Here is an 11,979-nt window from a genome sequence, read left to right on the forward strand (position 1 = left end):
TAATAAAAGAAAACTGGAACTTGGGGAACATAACAAAATGGAGGTAACAAATGCTCTTTCCAGTGCCAACAGGAGCATAAACATGTTCAGATTAATGGAACCTGGAAGTTGACCTAGTGAACTGACAGTTTTTACTTGGAGCCTTTGTATTCGACCACATGATTTACTTCACATTTGCACCAAAATTGTTTACTAACTATTGATGTGTGGGGGTAGGAGCAGGGAGTGTATTTTTCAAACTAAAAGAATGAATTTAGTCTCCCTGTCTCTCGCTCTCTCTCTCTCTCTCTCTCTTTTTTTTTTTCTTTTGTAGAGATGGGGGGTCTCACTATGTTGCCCAGGCTGGTCTTGAACTCCTGGCCTCAGGTGATCCGCCTTAGCCTCCCAAAGTGCTAGGATTACAAGCATGAAACACCGCACCAGGCCAATCTATTCTTCTTAACTAGTATAAATTCAGTTACCATCAAATTGTAGGAGCCATATAAAAATGGGTAGCTCCTGCAATATTGGGACTTAAAGTGCTATTAAATGTTTCTACAGAGAGAGGCAGCTACATGCCATTGGGGGAGGATGTGGTTAGAACTAGCAATTGCCTAGTAGAGCCTTTAGAGAGAGGATCCTGAAATATTATCCAGGGTAGGGAAAGCAATCTTCCAGAATGGATGCAGTGGAAGTGGGAAGCTGGCACTGCTGACACGCTTTCTACGTGAGCTTGAGATGTGTGAATTATGTATAATGTTTAAGTCTGAAAGAAAACTTGCACATGATTTTGAAACATCTTAGTAGAAATCAGATCCCATTTGCTACTGAGACTCAATACCCCTGATAAGAGTATTTTTGTAAATCAATGGCACGAAGATTAAAAGACATGTTGAAAGTTAGATCAAGAGATCCCATTAACTTATGCTTGTTTTGCTGGGGACGTTGGGGAGTTTGACATTTAAAAAAATGTTTTTTGAGACAGGATCTTACTCTGTCACCCAGAGCTCAAGCGATCCTCCTGCCTCAGTCTCCCAAGTAGCTAGGACCACAGGCACGCACCACCATGCCCAGCTAATTTTTTTAAATTGTTGTAGAGATGGAGGTCTCGCTATGTTGCCCGGGCTGGTCTCGAACTCCTGGCCTCGAGCATTCCTCCTGCCTTGGGCTCTCCAAGTGCTGAGATTAGAGGCGTGAGCCACCGCACCTGGCAGACATTTAATATTAAAGTCCAAAATGAAACTCTAGAATGACATATGAACTGAAATCACCAAGGCCTATGTTCCTCTAAGAGAACCATATTTGGGTTCTCCTGTGAGGCCTAGCCACAAGCCCTAACAAAATGTTTTTGTTACACTGGGTCAGTACATTTTCCTTAGGACATTCCTTCCTAATTCATTTAGCAGGTTTTCATCAAACACCTATTGCATGCCCAGTTCCTGTGCTGCTCTTGGCATTCCTCAGTAAATCAGATAGCATTGTTTCTTTATTAAACTTTTATATTGTCCTGAGTCTCCCTAGAAATTTCTAAAGCAAAATTGCAATTTGGTGATTGTCTTAAAGGCAAAGGATGGTGTTTACTCTGACATAACTTGCTTGGCCTCAGTGTTCCTGCTGCTGGCCACTGGCCACTGGCCGCTGCCCACAGTCACCTCTTTCCCTGATTTCCCTGAGAATAGGCTATCCAAGATGCACCACATACTGTCTCACATCTCATTGCCACTTGGGCCTCTCCTTTTTAAGTCAAGGCTCCATAGAAACAAATATTTATATATTGCTTCAAAATTTCAAAGGGCTTTACATACCTCATTTCATTTAATCCTTCATAACAACCATGTCAAACAGGAATGATCTCCATTTTACTGATGAGAAAACTGAACCCCCTAAAAATTTATTGATTTTATCTAAAATTTGAACCCAATTTTCCTGATTTTCAGAATCTGAGCTCCACTTGATTCACTAGTAGTTTTCAAACCGTGCTGCTCAAAGCCCTTGGGGTCTCATAAAGGAGATTTTTCAAGAGAGGCTGAGTGGTTGTGGCTCTGCTCCTCCTCCCTGGCACCCCCACTGCATGGGAGAAGGAAGAGTCAGGGTGAAGAGCAGGTTGGAAAGAGGTAGGAGTTCCCAGAAAGTTTCCCATCAAATCAGTTCCACTTTCATCTTTTTCATTGTAGGCTTTCATTCAAGATTTAGTTTGAAAAAGATTTCATAAGTATAAAAACCACTTGACTTCACCAATCCACTTTTACAGCCATCTATCAAGCTGGGAATCACTAGATCACATCCTCATGTCTAGCCCAGAACCCAATATTCCATAGGCACAGTCATGTTCATTGCACTCTGTGCAATAGCGAGGCAGTGTATGACACAATGCTTAAGAGTCTCCAGTCTGCAGCCAGAATACCTTGGCTTCCATTCCACCTCTACTACTTATTAGCTGTGTGACCTTGGTCAAGTCAACCTCTCTGTACTTAAATTTATTCAACTGTAATATGGATGTAATAATAGTTCCTCAAAAGATTATTGTGAAAATTAAATGATTTAATACAATGTCAATAAAAACCAAAACAAAACAAAAATCACAGGGCCAGGAGTGATGGCTCACGACTGTAATCCCAGCACTTTGGGAGGCCTAGGCAGGAGGATCACTTGAGCCCAGGAGATCAAGATCAGCCTGGGCAACATAGCGAGACCCAGTTTTTACAAAAAGTGGAAAACTTAGCTGGGCATGGCAGCGTGTGCCTGTAGTCCCAGCTACTCAGGAGGTTGAGGCAGCAGGATCACTTGAGCCCAAGAATTCAAGGCTGCAATGACCTATAATCATGCCACTGTGCTACAGCCTGGGAGACGGAGTGAGACCTTATCTATAAAAAATAAAAGTTAAAAATGAAATAACTATAACTTAGAACAGCATCAAGCACTGTTTTAATTGGACAAACCTCGTGGCATGTCTCCCTCTCTCCTCTAACAGAACAAAGTACACTGCTGAAGTACAGATTCTTTTGTTAAAAGCAAATTGCTGAATTTCAGTTCCATTCAAGTCGGTTTATCTCATGGAAAAGGATGAGTCTTACAAATTTGACTTCTTTATTTTTAGGCATGTATGGGAAATTATTACTGATAGGAAAATGAGACTGAATACAGTAGAATACCATGAAATTCCTCACCATTCTACAGGTTTGGTTATGCTCCAAACCAAAACAACGTTCCTTACGTATAAAGTAATTGTTATATACCTCAAACAGGGTGACACAGATTTAAATCATAGTTGCTGCTACAAAAAAGTTGTATCTCCAAACTGGAAGTTATATTGAACTCAGGATTGCTCCCACTGAAGCAATGTAACAAAGAACTAAGCTGAGGATTTACTAATGGTGACCCTGAGCCCCATGGAACCTCTGGTACGCTGTCTTCTGAACCACAAGTCACTGAGGGCGCTGAGGCATGGAGCGGGGTAGGGTGAAGAGCAGGTTGGGAAGAGGTGGGAGCCCCAGCAAGTTTCACAGCAGGGAGGGAGACCTAGTACAGCAGAATGAATGGAAAGAAGGGTTTTCTGGACAAAAAGGAGCCAGGCAGCAATGATCTGTGTATGGTTCTTTCCCATGACGTGTCATCTGCTTCCAGTAAAGCCTCAGGTATCTCTAACTCAGTGAGCTACAAGAAATCTCCCATTTAAAAAGTGTTTTTTTTATTTGTTATTTGGATCTCAGAATGTTTTCCATTAAAATAATGTTCTAAACAGTGGTTAAGTTTCTAGGTTAGCTCCAACCAGTGTAGTCCATAACATAGCTGAAATATTGCACACCAATAATTTTTAAAAGACATAGAAAATAATACTTTTGCTAAAAACTAAAACAAAAATAGAATTAAATGAGACAAGTTTATCTTATATACTGGTACCTAAAGAAAAGCATGCTTAATTAAAGAAAAAAGATGAGCAGATAGATTTGTCCCATTGAAGGGAATTTCCGGGCATTTTCCTTAAAGGGTACAGATGATGATAGGCCTGAGATTCGTTTTGTTTTGCTTTAAATTCAAGTTTTTTCCTTATGATAGAAATAACACTTGTTCATGGTAGAAAATGTAAATAACCCAAAAGAAAAAAGTAAAAATCAGCATCATCCCACTACTCAGAGAGAACACTGGTATAAGTTGCCCATGCAGTTTTCAATACCTATAGTGATATGTAAACTGATACTTTGCTTTTTTTACAGAAACAAGCACATACTATAGGTACATCTTTGTAACACAATTTTCCCTAATAAAATTTCATGAATGTTTTTGATGTTAATATGTATTCATCTATATCATTTTAATGATTGTGTGGCATTTTCTTTTATGGTTGTGCTATACTTTAATCAATCTTCTATTGTAGACATGTGAGTTTTTCCTTCTTTTTGACCGTCATAATGGTTTGGCTACCATTAACTTTCTTGAAATATATCCTTGAGTACTTCTATAATAATTTTCTTAAGATAAAGTCATAAATGCTCACACGGTAGTAATATGCATTGGGGGTTGGGGGGATGGGAGTGGGTAAACTCACAACTAATGAGCGGTGAGCATTGCATGGGGGGAAGGGCATGCCTCCAAACCCAGCTTGGGTGAGGCAAAGTCATAACACGTAACCAAAATGTTTCTACCCCCATAATATCCTAAAATTAAAAAAAAAAGATAAAGTCATAAAAATGAAATCATGGGGGGGGCATGGGCAATATACATAACCTAAACTTTTGTACCCCCATAATAAGCTAAAATTTAAAAAATGAAATCATTGGATCAATGGATAAGCATATTCTTTAAGGTTTTTGATAAATATATTGCCAAATTTCTTTCCAGAAAAGCTAAAATCTTATACTTACACCAACCACATATAAGGTAAGGGTGCCTGTTTCCCCATATACCGTACTAATCACTGAGTTTTAGCCAAGAAATTGGTTCTTTTTCATGATCAAATTCACTTCAAATTGTATGGGAAAATAAAAATAAACTGTTAATTATTTTTAAACACTAAACTATAGAATATACACAGTTTTAGAAATTCATCATAGTATAATCAATCATATATTTTCAGCCTGTATCATGTGGAATTCCCAAAAAGAGAGTATTTCTTGAGATCTTCTCTTTTTTTATCTTTTTTTTTTTTTTTTGAGACAGAGTCTTGCCCTGTCACTCAGGCTGGACTATACTAGCACAATCACAGTTCACTGCAACCTTGAACTCCTGGGCTAAAACAGTCCTCTCCACCTCAGCCTCCCAAGTAGCTAGGACTACAGGCATGCACCACCACACCCATCTAATTTTAAAAAATTTTTTTGTAGAGATAGGGTCTCGCTATGTTGTCCAGACTGGTCTAGAACTCCCAGCCTCAAGTGATCCTCCTGCCTCAGCCTCCCAAAGCTTTGGGATCTCAGGTGTGGGCCACCATGCCAAGCCTCTTCTCATTTTTAATTTGATAGTAAAAATTTTAAATTTATTCTGCACTTTTCCCCATTACTTAACCAACTTTTTTCTAGACATCTCCACATGCTAACAACTTTATATTCATTAACTCATTTACTCAATAAATCAAGAATTTAAAAAATAATGTAGCAATATATGTAACCTAAACATTTGCACTGCTGTAATATGCTGAAATAAAAAATTTAAAAAAATAATAATGCAGGACTTGAACACCCCAAACTTACCTCAAAGTATTAACTATCTCTGTCTGCATCCTTCTCCCCTCCTTCGCTCTGGATTCAAAAAAAGAGGTCTCCCCTCTCTTTTCACCTGGGTCTTTCTTCCACCTCCTCCATGTCCTCCAGAACTAGAAACCTGTTCTGCACATTAGTTTCCACTTTCTTTGTATGTTTATTTTTTCCCCATCTACTTGTTTCTATTTCCAAAATCCTATAAATATGCTCCCTTGACCCCAGTTCTCCTCTAGCTAGCACTATTTTTTCTCCTTCCATTCTTTGACAACATCATTAGGAAAAGAAGAATCTCTACTTCCTTACCTCCCATTCACTCTCAGAGCCATCAAGCCTCCACTCCCATGACTCCTCTAAAACTTCCCAACTCTGGTGGCCACAGAGGTGGGAGCAGGTGCTCTTGAACCTGCTTCAAGGTGCATAGCTGGCTGACAACTTACTATAGCCACACCTTTTTATTTGCCAACCTGAGGCCATGCTCAGTACCCACCCTCCCCATCCCACAATCAAGAACTGAACATAGTGAGGGTACTAGAGTTGGGCCAAGTCTGCTCTATGAAGGTGTTTTGGTCTGTTTTCTGCTGCCATAATATAAATTACCCAGTCTGTGATATTCTAAGCAATAGAAGTTTATTTCGCTCACAGTTCTGGAAGCCAGGAAGTCTAACAGGATGACACTGGCATCTGGCAAGAGTCATCTCATGGCAGAAGGGCAAAAGGCAGAAGAGCTCAACAGACAAAGAGAAAGACACTAGGGGCCAGACTCGCCTTATAACATCCCACTCTCATGATAACTAACCCACTCCCTAGATAATGACATTAACCCATTCATGAGGACTCTGCCCTCATGACTCAGTTGCCTCTTATTTGGCCTCATCTCCCAACACTGTTGCATTGGGAATTAAGTTTCCAACACATGAACTTTTGGGAGACACATTCAAGCCACAGCAGTAGGACTCTGTTGGGCAACCTTTGCTGGGCAACTCTCTGATTGCCTGGCTAAGACTTTTCTGAGTCTATAGGGTGAGGCTGTTTCTACTCAGGCATGCTTCCTTCCCTCTCTCCTCTCACAAGTGTCAGACCTACATAACAACGTGATCTGACAGCTCTCCCTGCCTACACCTGCTCTCTCCCCTTTATCCTGCACAGGCATTACCGCAATAAGTTTCTTGCATGTCTAATCTTGTCTTGGCATCTTCTTCTTGGAGGACCTGAACTGAGCCAACAGTGATCACCAACATTCCTACTTGCCAAAGCCTATGGACTGTGTTCTGTCTTTTCATGAAGTCCCACAGCATTTAGCCCTGTGACTCAGTTTCAGATTGCGTTTCTCCTGCAATTTCCATGATATAGTAGTTCCCAGTTCTTCTCTTTCCTCCCCTATCATTTCACCTTTCTTTTGGTGGTCTCCTCTGTCTACAATCAACTTTTAAATATTGGTTATCTTAAGACTCCATCTGTGACCCTCTATTCTTTTCTCTCCACACATTCTCTCAAAGTGACGTAACTTATTATCAAAGTTTTAACCAATATCATTGCTGATGACTCTCAAATCTATCTCCATTTCAGCCTTCTCTCCTGAGCTCCAGAGCCAAATATCCAACTGCCTGCTGGATATTTCCACTTTGATGAGTTAAGCCAAATACGTTGGTTTTGGCCTTAAGCCTGTTCATCCTCCTCTGCTCTTTATCTTAGTGAATGACACTACTTTCCTAAAAATTGCCCACAAGGAAACTTGACACTCAGTCTCATATCTCCTTTTCCATTAATCTCCATATCTAATTTGTGATATGATAATGCTGTCTATAAAATATGTGTTACCCAGAAAATGCAGGCAAACCGAAGGCCCCAGGAATGGCAGGCACAGGTTTGGTGGCTAGAAAGTTTGTAGTGGATACACTACCGTATTTTGATCAAGGTTATGAAGCACCAGGAATGTGGGAAGCAGCTGCAGCACTGGAGGAAACTCACAGATACTGACCTGCTAAGAAGTACCTGAGCTACCTGACAGTCCTGGATTATTCTGCTTTTGAAACTGACATAAAGGGAAATGAATTTGAAAGACTGGTTGCCTGCCAACCAATTGAATTGCTCAGTATGAAACAAATATAAGCTTCCAGCTTCTTCCTCAAGTCAGAAAACTGACATCAGTGCATGGCAAGAATGTGTTAACAATTCTATGGCCCAGCTGGAGCATCAAACAGTTTGAATTGAGAATCTGGAACAGCATGGATGTAATGCCTGGGAAATGTATAATGAAATCTTGTTCATATGATTGAACATGCACAGAAAGAGCTTCAGAAGTTAAGAAAACATATTCAAGATTTAAACTGGCAGCAAAAGAACATGCAACTCATGGCTGGATCTAAATTGAGGGAAATGGAGTCAAAGTGAGTATTGATAATTCCATCAGCTTTCAAATTGCTATTCAAACAGTATTTGAATGGGATGCTGCAGGTGTCAAAGAAATGTTGTTTTCTGAATCTACCCTTCACTCTCTCTGCCCCTTTCTAAGGTGTAGGCTTGGAAATCAATGAGAGAGTTACAAGCAAGAATTGAACCAATGCTAGGTGATCCTGGTCTCAGAGTGCCATTTTTAGTCCTGTAATTTCTGGCTCTGAAAATCTTGTAGGAAGGGAGATTCTATATTTTTCTTTTTCTTTCTTTTTTTTTTTTTTTCTGACTACAAAGACCCAGAAGAGAGCCATACTTTGCTTGATAATTTATCCCTCAGTTTATTCCCCTTTGTTTATACTTTAAAAAATATATTCTTCTACATATATACACATATATATAGATTTGTACAAATCCCTAAATATAACCATGAATTTTGTGTCATTTCTCTTTTCTGTTTTGCTTTGCTATTTCCCTACTCTTCCTCCCTTCATCAACCACATCATTCTTGTTCCACCCTCCCCTACGTATATGCTGTTATCAATCCCTTATGCATCTCTTCACATTTTTCTTCAAGTTAATATAATCTTATGAATACAGATGTGTGTTTCTTTTTATTTGTCCTAGAGGTTTTTTTGGGGGGGAGAGGGAAGGCTCCTGGAATCTGTGGATTATGTTTGTCAGTTCTAGACTTTTCTGCACTATTTTTCTATGGCTATTGCCTCTGCCCCATTTTCACTTTTCTGTTAATCCAATTAAATATTAGCTTCCATCTCTCTTTCCTGTCTCTTCTATCTCACCAATTCTCCCTCCTGCTATTCCTGACTTGCTCTTTTCCTTTTCTTTTTTTCTTTTCTAGTTGGGTATCCCTGGTCAGTAAGAATTATGAGATTGAACGGACTATTGTGCAATTAGAAAATCAAATTTATCAAATCAAGCAGCAACATGGAAAGGTAAACAAAGAAAACATCCATCAAGACTTCTGAAAAGACAAATTAATTTTGAGGGTAGAAAGGAAGAAACGTTGGGCTTTCACAGAAGGCATCTGAACTGTCTCTGAACTATGAAGGACGACATCATTTCACAGAGACAGCTGATGGTTAAATGTTTAGAAATCATAGACTGTGTGGACTGTTGAATTGATTCTATTTGTATATCTTAGGAAAATAATTTCTAGGTATTTTTATAGCCATCAAGAAAACTTCAGGCTTTTAAGATAAATATGACTTTAGAATAATATGTCATAGAATTAATTTTTGAGCCACTTGGACCATATTTTGTATACAAGGATCTCTATTCAAAGCTTTGAACATGTACAGGAAGTTGGAAACCATTAGTTTATGTCTTTGTCTAATAAAGAGGTAGTTTTACACACACACACACACACACACACACACAAACAGATGTGGTACCTGTCACTTCCACTCCAATTCTACACTGATTGCCTCAGTTTAAGCCTCCATTATCTGTTACCAAAATTTTCAAAATGATCTTTTAACTGGTCTTCCTGCCTCTAGTCTTGCTTCCTCCTAACACACTGGGGCCAAAGGGATCTTCCTAAAATGCCAATAGATCACATGAGAGGTGGTATGATACAGAAGTAGAGAACACAGGCTTCAGCTTCAGATGACTCTAGTTTCAAATCCTGACTTTGCATATACTGACTATATGACTATGGCCAATCAGTTAATAGTTCTGAGCCTCAGTTACTTCATTGAAAAAATGAAGATAATAATAGTATCTACCACACAGAATTGCTGTGAGGAATAAGTGAGATAATAAATGAAAAGTGATTGGTATAAGATATATGGTTAAAATATGGTTTTTATTAATGTTATTGTTACTATTGTCACTCCATTCTTAAAAACTCTTCAATAGGTCCCCAATGCTACAATGATTAAATTCAAAACTCTTAGCATGGTCTTATTTCTGCCTCTCTCTCTTCCCTGTCTCTTGGCATGCACCTTCTCAAACTGTATACTTCAGTCCCAACAATATTGAACTAATCCCAATTGCACAAGTAGGTCATGTATTCTTGAAAATAGTGCATTTATGAGGAAGGGCTTGGGCCATGAAATAGATGAATATATAGCATTTGAGTTTGGGGGGACCCAATGGAATAAGAGCATGAAGTAGTTAGGATAACCCCATGGGTATGAGAAATGTTATTTCCCCTTAGTCCTCCATAATAATATGGAAGTTTATTCAAGAATTTCTCAAATTTTTTTGGAGGGGGGAGTGGGTAATTTTCTAGAGGTGCACTTTGCCACTCATATGGATAAAGTATTTGATGATCCAGGAGAGACTTGCATGAGGTATTTAAAACTACACTACTAAACAGTTCTGAGAAAGGAGTTACTTCTCTCCTCAGTTACAGAATTAGCTGAAAATCATCTCTCATCATTAGAAATCACCTTATTTTGTTTTATCACACCCATTATCACCTGAAATCTTATTGAGTTTTGTCCATTAGAATATAAACAGAGTCTTTGTATTTTTTTTTCACTGTATGCCACTACCCAGGACAGTAGCTAGTTAGGTTTTCAAAAGTTGGGGCCTCACAACTAGTTAAGAGAAGGAGATAGAATTAAAACAATTATCTGTCTGACCTTAACTACTTAAGCTTACTGTCTCCATAAGTACCCAAGAATATCTGTTGAAACAATGAATGAAGAGTCAGTGTATGTTTTTGAACTGAGAATGTAGTGATCCAGTGATGTTTCAGAAAGATTTAATCTGGTGGTATTATTCAATATGGATTGGAGGCCAGGACAATAATTAGGAATCTATTGCAAACATCTGAATTTGCAGTAACTAATGACTTATCAGTTAGAGTTACACTGGCTGCTAGTAACCAAAAAACGTGCCTAATAAGTGGCTAAAACAAATTTATTGTTCTTATGTATTAAGCAGTGTGGAGGTGGGAAGTCCAGGGATAATCTGGTGGCTTTAGGATGCCAACAGGGATCTTGGTTCTTTCTTCTTGCTCAGGTATTCTTTGCATGTGGCTTTTGTCCTGCTCATCGCTTGTGTTACAACAATGGTTAGTTTGGGGCCCTCTACCCAGATATTTGCTTTTCCAGGCAGGGAGAAGAGCAAAAGGCAAAACATATGCCAGCTGAGCCGGCCCCTTTTAAAAGAGCTTTTGGAGATATCTCACCCAACAATTCTGCTTACATCACATTGGTCAGACTGTGTTATAAAACATGACCACTTCTAGCTGCAAAGGAATCTAACAAATATAATTTTTTAGTGGAGAAGATTAGTGCCCAAACCAAAACGTTTTTGTTTATAAGAAAGAAAGGGAAAATGACTTTGGGTAGACAACTAGGGTTTCTGCACAAGTAGAATGGGAAAATTGGAGTGCAACTTATATAAAGATAAGAATTATTGAAGGTAAAGCAGGTTTATGGAAGAAAATGCTTGGTTTGCGTATGTCACTTTGTAGATACTGTTGGGAAATCCAGGTGGAAATGTCACAAAAAGAAGTTGGAAATGAATGAACAAATATTTTGGTTCAGTAACACCTTTGTAATATGTTCCAATATTGTCAACTGAGAGAAGGGTCAAAGGCTAAGTACTAAAATATTATTACATTTTTGCTAACAAAAAGGCTTGTCATAGTTTTCAATAGAATATAAGTTGTTACAATTTAAAAATTCTGCTGAGCCTAGCAAAGTACTTTCTTTACCTAACAGTAATCACATGTGTAGTCATAACTAGGATTGTGTGTTATTGTGGACAGAGCATGAGATTTTAGTCCAGAGAGCCTTAGCTTTGCCACTTATGAGCAGAATGACTTTGGGCAAGATATTTGTCAGAATTCCAGTTTTTTCATTTGGGAAGCAGCAATAAGGTTATTACTTGCCTTACAGGACTGAAATTAGGATAAAATAAATAATGTGAGCAAAAT

The 11,979-nt window shown here is 38.7% G+C and overlaps 1 pseudogene; it reads left to right on the forward strand.

Annotated features, from left to right (window-relative positions):
• The first annotated feature begins 7,526 nt into the window (after positions 1 to 7,526).
• Positions 7,527 to 9,052, forward strand: LOC138390106 (pre-mRNA-splicing factor SPF27-like; annotated as a pseudogene).
• The last annotated feature ends 2,927 nt before the right edge of the window (positions 9,053 to 11,979 follow it).

The sequence above is a fragment of the Eulemur rufifrons genome, chromosome 8, assembly GCF_041146395.1.
Source record: "Eulemur rufifrons isolate Redbay chromosome 8, OSU_ERuf_1, whole genome shotgun sequence".
In the NCBI taxonomy this organism is placed as follows: Eukaryota; Metazoa; Chordata; class Mammalia; order Primates; family Lemuridae; genus Eulemur; species Eulemur rufifrons.